Raw genomic sequence first — 7,142 nt, 5'->3', positions numbered from 1 at the left:
CATTCAGCATTCAATAATCATTTATGCACATAAATTTACTGAAGAGGATTAAACATACCAATTGCTTCTCTCAGTATGCTAAATTGCTCTCGTGCTAGAGGCTTTGTAAAGATATCAGCAAGCTGCTCGTCTGTTGGTACATACGTCAGCTTGATTTCTTTCTTGAGTACATGATCTCTGATGAAGTGATGTCGTATGTTGACATGTTTCATCCTGCTGTGTTGAATTGGGTTCTTTGAGAGGTCAATTGCACTTTTGTTGTCGCATTTGACTTCAATTGTCTTTGTTTGAACACCATAATCTTCAAGCTGTTGCTTAATCCAAAGGACCTGAGCAAAACAACCTCCAGCAGCAATGTACTCAGCTTCAGTTATGGACAGGGCTACTGACGCCTGCTTCTTGCTGAACCAAGATACAAGACAGCTTCCTAGGAATTGGCATCCTCCAGAGGTGCTTTTTCTTTCCAGCTTGTCTCGTCCATAGTCAGCGTCAGTGTATCCGATGAGTGTAAAGTCATGAGTGTTTGGATACCACAGACCTGCATTTACTGAGCTTTGCAAATATCTAAGGATCCTTTTTACGGCTATGTAATAGGATTCCTTAGGGTTAGCTTGATATCTAGCACAATAACATACTGAGAACTGAATGTCCGGTCTACTTGCTGTTAAGTAAAGTAAAGAGCCAATCATACCTCGGTATAACTTGCTGTCTACTGACTTACCATTTTCATCAGCACAAAGGACAGTGTCAGTGCCCATAGGAGTGGATATTGGCTTACAATGTTCCAGTTCATATTTCTTCAATATCTCCTTGTCATATTTAGCTTGACTTATGAATATGCCATTCTTTCCTTGCTTAATTTGAAGTCCGAGGAAGAAGTTGAGTTCTCCCATCATTGACATTTCGAATTCAGTCTGCATCTGTTTGCTAAATTCCTTGCACATAGATTCATTAGTAGCACCAAATATAATATCATCTACATATATTTGAGCCAGCAGGGTATCTTTACCCTTTCTCTTAATGAATAAGGTTGTATCAGCTTGACCTCTGACGTAACCTCTAGTCAGTAAAAAGTTGGTCAGCCTCTCATACCAAGCACGTGGTGCTTGCTTGAGTCCATACAGAGCCTTTTTGAGTTTGTAAACGTGGTTTGGGAACTTAGAATCCTCAAACCCTGGAGGCTGATTTACATAGACCTCCTCGTCTATTACTCCATTAAGAAAGGCACTTTTGACATCCATTTGAAACAGTTTAAAGTTCATGTAAGATGCATATGCACATAAAATCCTAATAGCTTCTAGCCTTGCCACTGGGGCAAAGGTCTCACCGTAGTCAATACCTTCTTGCTGACTGTAGCCCTGAGCTACAAGTCTTGCCTTATTTCTGACTACGTTTCCTTGCTCATCTAGCTTGTTCCTAAAGACCCATCTCGTTCCAATGGTCTTTTGGCTCCTAGGATGTGGCACTAGCTCCCATACATTATTCCTCCTGAACTGATTGAGTTCCTCTTTCATGGCATTCATCCAGAATTCGTCATCCTCAGCTTCGGCAAAGTTCTTCGGCTCAAGTACTGAGACAAAAGCTACATTGCCGAGATACTTCCTTAGTTGATTTCTTGTCATCAGCGTATTTCCAGCTGAGTCAAGAATTGCATTTTCTAAATGCCCTCTTGGGACTCTTATCTCCTTTGGTAGACTTGTGTCTTGTTCTATCTGTGTTTCAACATTCTCTGCAGAAGTAGATAGGTCAGTGAAAGTAATTTTAGGTTCACTCTTACTCTTGGTCAGCCGTTTTATGAAGGACTCAGTAGCTGGTTCTTGATCAGCAGGTGCTGAGTTTGGTTCATCTTCTGTCAGCGGCTGGTATCTTCCTACAGGGTTAGTTTCATCGAATTGCACATGTATAGATTCTTCTAATACTTGAGTTCTCTTATTAAAAACTCTGTATGCTTTACTGTTTGTTGAGTAGCCTAGAAAGATAGCCTCATCAGCTTTTGAATCAAATTTGGCTAAGCTATCTTTGGTATTTAAAATAAAACACCTACAGCCAAAGGCACGAAAGTATCCAATGTTGGGCTTTCGTCCTTTCCAAAGTTCATATGGGGTTTTCTTAAGTATAGGTCTAACTAAAGCCCTATTCAGAATATAGCATGCTGTGTTGACAGCTTCTCCCCAAAAATACTTTGGAAGCCTATGCTCATCCAGCATTGTCCTGGCAATCTCAACCAGAGTTCTGTTCTTCCTTTCAACAACCCCATTTTGCTGAGGCGTTCTAGGAGCAGAGAAATTGTGGTCAATGCCGCTGGCTTCACAGAATTCAACAAACTTTTGGTTCTTGAATTCTCCACCATTATCACTACGGATATGAGCTAATTTTAGGTCTTTCTCATTTTCAATTTTTCTAACCAAGTTTGAAAATGTCTCAAAGGTCTCATCCTTACTGGTCAGCAGGATAACCCATGTGTACCGAGAGAAATCATCTACAATAACCAAGGAAAACCTTCTTCCACCCAGACTCAGCGGCTGGACTGGACCAAAGAGATCCAAGTGTAGCATTTCTAACGGACGCTTAGTTGAGACAATGTTTTTACTTTGAAAAGATTGCTTGGTTTGTTTTCCAGCTTGGCAGGCATGGCATAATTGATCTTTTTGAAATTTAAGTTCAGGCAGTCCCTCAACCAATTGCTTTCTTGCTAATTTGGCCAGGAGGTCCATGCTTACATGACCAAGTCTCTTGTGCCATAGCCAGGAATTTTCTTCCTTTGTGACTAAGCATACAGTTTTTGAAAACTTCTTTTCGAGGTTTAGCATAAAGACATTGTCTATCCGAGGGGCAGTTAAGATTAACTCATTAGTTTTACACTCGTATATTTTACATCCAGTAGCATCAAATATAACTTTTCTCCCATTGTCACATAGCTGAGCTACGCTGAGTAAGTTATATTTGAGTCCGCTGACTAGGGAGACATATTCAATAGTAGGGTTACCTCCGACGGTTCCTGAGCCTACTATCTTACCCTTCTTGTTGTCTCCAAAACTTACACTCCCTCCTCGTTTACGTTCAAACGTGATGAACTGAGTTTCATCACCCGTCATATGCCTTGAGCATGCGCTGTCAATATACCACATCTTTGACTTCTCGGCACATCTTAGGCTTACCTGCATTGTAACTAGTTACTTTTAGGTACCCAACTCTTTTTGGGTCCTGACTTGTTAGGTGCAACAGGTATAGCATCATATTTTATTTTATGGCGGCATACATGGACAGTATGGCCATTCTTTCCACAGAAGTCACAACTGACCTTCTGTTTAGGATTTTTTACTGACTTGTCAGCACCCCAGTGCTGAGCGTGCCAGCACACTTTAGTAGTGTGTCCTAACTTCCCACAAAAATCACATTGGACTTTTCGCTGGGGATTTCTTCTCTGCTGAGTACCTTGGTACTGTGTACCTTGATACTGAGTTCTCAGCGGAAAATTGTTTTTGTTTGGAACCTTTAATTGGTTCTGAATGGTTGTGACATCCTTCCTCAGTTTCTTTGAAACTGACTGGACTTCAGAGACAGACTCATGAATGATTTTCATATTTTCATGCAAAACTGAGTTGTCTTGAAGAAGGTATCTGAGGTCACTCAGTTTGACCTCTTCTACTTCATCACAGCGCCGGCTGAGTGCTTTAATCTTCCTATTACACTTTTTAACAAGTGTATAGAGATCACTCAGGGCGTTACCCATTTCATTTCTGAGTTGAGAGAGTGAGATTACCTCATTAGATTGCTCTTCATTATCTGACTCATCAGATTGGTCAGCATGCTCAGAAATGCATGGCTCAGCAAGTTCGTCAGCCATAAAGCATATCTTCGCTGACTCGGTGGCCTCAGTTTCTGTTGATGAAGATTCATCACTGTCACTCCAAGTAGCCACCATTGCCTTCTTCCCACTTTTCTTGTCTTTCCTCAGCGTGGGGCAGTTTGACTTAATATGGCCATCTTGGTGGCACTCAAAGCATGTAATGGGCTTTGAGCTGTCCTTTCTGTATTTGCTGTCGCTTGAGTCAGCCTTATACTTATCAAACTTTTTGTAAGGCTTTTTGGAATATTTGTCGTTCTTCCTGAACAGCCTCTTCATCTTTCTTGTAAACATAGTCATCTCCTCATCATCAGTTGAACTCCCGTCAGTGGAGTCAGCCTTCATGACAAGTGACTTCTGCTTCTTGTCATCAGATTTTTCCTTCACCTCAAAGTTCTTCATTGATATCTCATGGGTCAGCAATGAACCGATGAGTTCGTCATATTTGTAGGTGGTTAAATCCTGAGCTTCCTCAACTGCTGTCTTCTTTGCTTGCCAGTCTTTTGGAAGACTCCTGAGTATCTTTTTGACTTGTTCTTCCTCAGTGAAGATTTTCCCAAGTCTCTTGAGCTCATTAATGATGTTGGTGAACCTTGCGTTCATGTCTAAAATGCCCTCATCATTGTTCATCTCGAACAGCTCGTACAGTCTCATCTGCTGATTCACCTTGGATTCTTTTACTTTGTTTGTTCCCTCGTAGGTGACTTCCAGCTTTTTCCAGATCTCTTGTGCCGACTCACAACCTGAGATTTTGTTATATTCTGCAGCATCGAGCGCACAGTGAAGCATATTGATAGCCGAAGCATGGTTTTGAAGCTTCTTAAGATCATCCTCTGTCCATTCAACCTCAGCTTTAACAACTGACTGGCCAGCAACAACTTTCACAGTTACAAACGGCCTTGGACTATAGATAGCCAGGCACTCATGTTTGTAGCTTGAATGAAGTTTTTCATCCTATTCTTCCAAAAGGTATAGTTTGACCCGAAGAATAGGGGAGGCCTGGTAATGGACAGCCCCTCAGGTAATATCTGAGTTGTCTGGTTTCCAGGGAGAAACCGAGTGCTGTTTTCGCCCATGGTATGGATCAACTCAAGGTTGTTAGACCTTTAGTAGTGAGCTTTTAGGCTCTGATACCACTTGTTGGTCCCTTGTAAGGTTGCAAATATAGTTCCAAGGGGGGGTTAGGAACTATTTTACCTTTTTAAAATAATTTGGGCAGATTTCTTTTCTTTAAGAAAAGTTTATCTAACAGCGGCGCTTACCACTCAGCAAGACACTGGCTTAGTCAACTAGTGACTAGGACAGCTTCGTTGCTTAGGTCAGGAAATAGCACTTAGAGTCTATTCCTGAACCTTCTCGTTGGTAGCGCACAACTCAGCTTGACCTCTTTTACTTGGTCAGTTTTAGTTTGTTTTAAGCAAGCAATATGAATAAGGAGTTAAGGTTTAGAAATACTTCACTCAGCAGATTTATCCAGGTTCGGCTTCTTCTAAGCCTACGTCCTGTCCCCGGAACACCTCCGAGATTTCAAATCCTCTACTGAGCTCTTTAAAGGTAGAGCCTCAAACCTTTTACAATATCAGCAATTGAGTATGACAAGAGTACCTTCCTCTATACTTCTACTCAATCCTAATCTCTCCGCTGAGTACTTAAAACCGAGTACTTAGCCTCTCCTTTCTACTTCTAGAAATGATAAAGATTTTGTCCTAAACAACAACTGCTAGAACACCTTAGATGATTGAAAAACAACCACTCTAGACTTTTACACAAATGAATAGACTTTGTAGTGTAAGAATTTTGCTTTGCTTTTGATGGAGAACTTTTGTATACGTTTGGTCAGCGTAGCGGCTCTTGCTCAAAGTTCTCTACAGAATGTGGATTCTGAATGGACTATTTATAGAGACCTGTGAGAGCTTCTGGTTATTTCGAATTTCGAAATAACCGTTGGAGAGAAACGGCTACATATCGCTTTCACTGAGTCTGCCAGCAGTTCTCGTTAGCCAATCAGATTCCAGCGTCTTCTGTTCTTCGGTCAGTGAGTCAGTATGTTCCACCATTTTGGGTAATGTCAACCAGACAGCTTGTTGTGTCTTCTGATCTTTACCTAATGAGGAAATACTTTGTCTGGAAGCTGTCTTATGGTCAGTAGCTGTCTTGCACGTTTTGTCGAGACAGCTCAGCAGCTTCATACCGAAGTTGTCTACGTGGATCTTCTCGATCCTTCTTTACTCAGCATGCGTTTCATCACTTCAACGGCGACGTTTTGGAGATACGCGGGCTGAGTGATCTTTGGCTTGTTTGACTTGGGCCTTGATTTCCATATAGGGCTTGAGCCTTATGATCTTTATGTCTTATGATAAATTATAAACTCAACATTGAACAAACACATTAGTAACACTAAATCAAAGCATTTAAACTTAGTGTGTTATAGAATATTTACCTTCACTTAATTAATTTTGTCAAATCAAAATCCTGTGGAAAGGTGTTTCAACAAATAGATGGGGAGATCTTAGTGAGGATGGAGATAGATCGATCTCGGACTGTGAGGAGCAGCCTCAATTTCATATTCAACCGGAATTGCTCAGGCCAATGTCTATTCTGACAAAGAACAGTAGCTCGGACCTCACCTTTGTTGATAATTCGTCTACGCAAGAACAACAGTCTAATTCAGTTGTCGAATGGACAACAGTTAGAAAGAAAACGAAGAAAGTGGAATCTACAGCACTGTCACTCGAGCCTCGCTCCAAAAGGCGAAGCAAACTCCCTCTAAGATATCAATGATAGTGTTGTTTTGGAACTGTATGGGAATCTCTAACCCTCGTACACAAAGGGCCCTCAAACTTCTCTGTCACTCAAATCGTCCTGATATCCTATGTCTTGCTGAACCTATGACTGATTATGATTGAATCCCCAACTCGTTCTGGCTCTCCATTGGTGTTCAGCTTCTTGCTTCTAATATCTGTAACTCTATTTGGGTCTTCACAAAAATCGGGGCGGGCTCTTCTATCTCCCTGGTTAGCTCTCACAATCAGTTTATTTCAATAGACTATACATCTATGGCTGCCAACTTTAGTATCTCCTTTGTCTATGGCCACACGACTGCAGCTGGGAGGCGAGAATTATGGTCTGATCTGTTGTAATATGCACCGCAATCGAATGGTAAATGGCTTGTTCTGGGTGATTTCAATGCAATAACATGGGCTCACGAGAAAACCGGGAACAGTCTAGGGATGGGTTCTTGTGCAGATTTCAGAAACTTCATTAGTCAGGGAAATCTTCTAGAAGCTGAGACTTT

This window comes from Euphorbia lathyris, chromosome 5 (assembly GCF_963576675.1).
Source record: "Euphorbia lathyris chromosome 5, ddEupLath1.1, whole genome shotgun sequence".
Lineage (NCBI taxonomy): Eukaryota > Viridiplantae > Streptophyta > Magnoliopsida > Malpighiales > Euphorbiaceae > Euphorbia > Euphorbia lathyris.
This window is presented reverse-complemented; position numbering follows the sequence as displayed.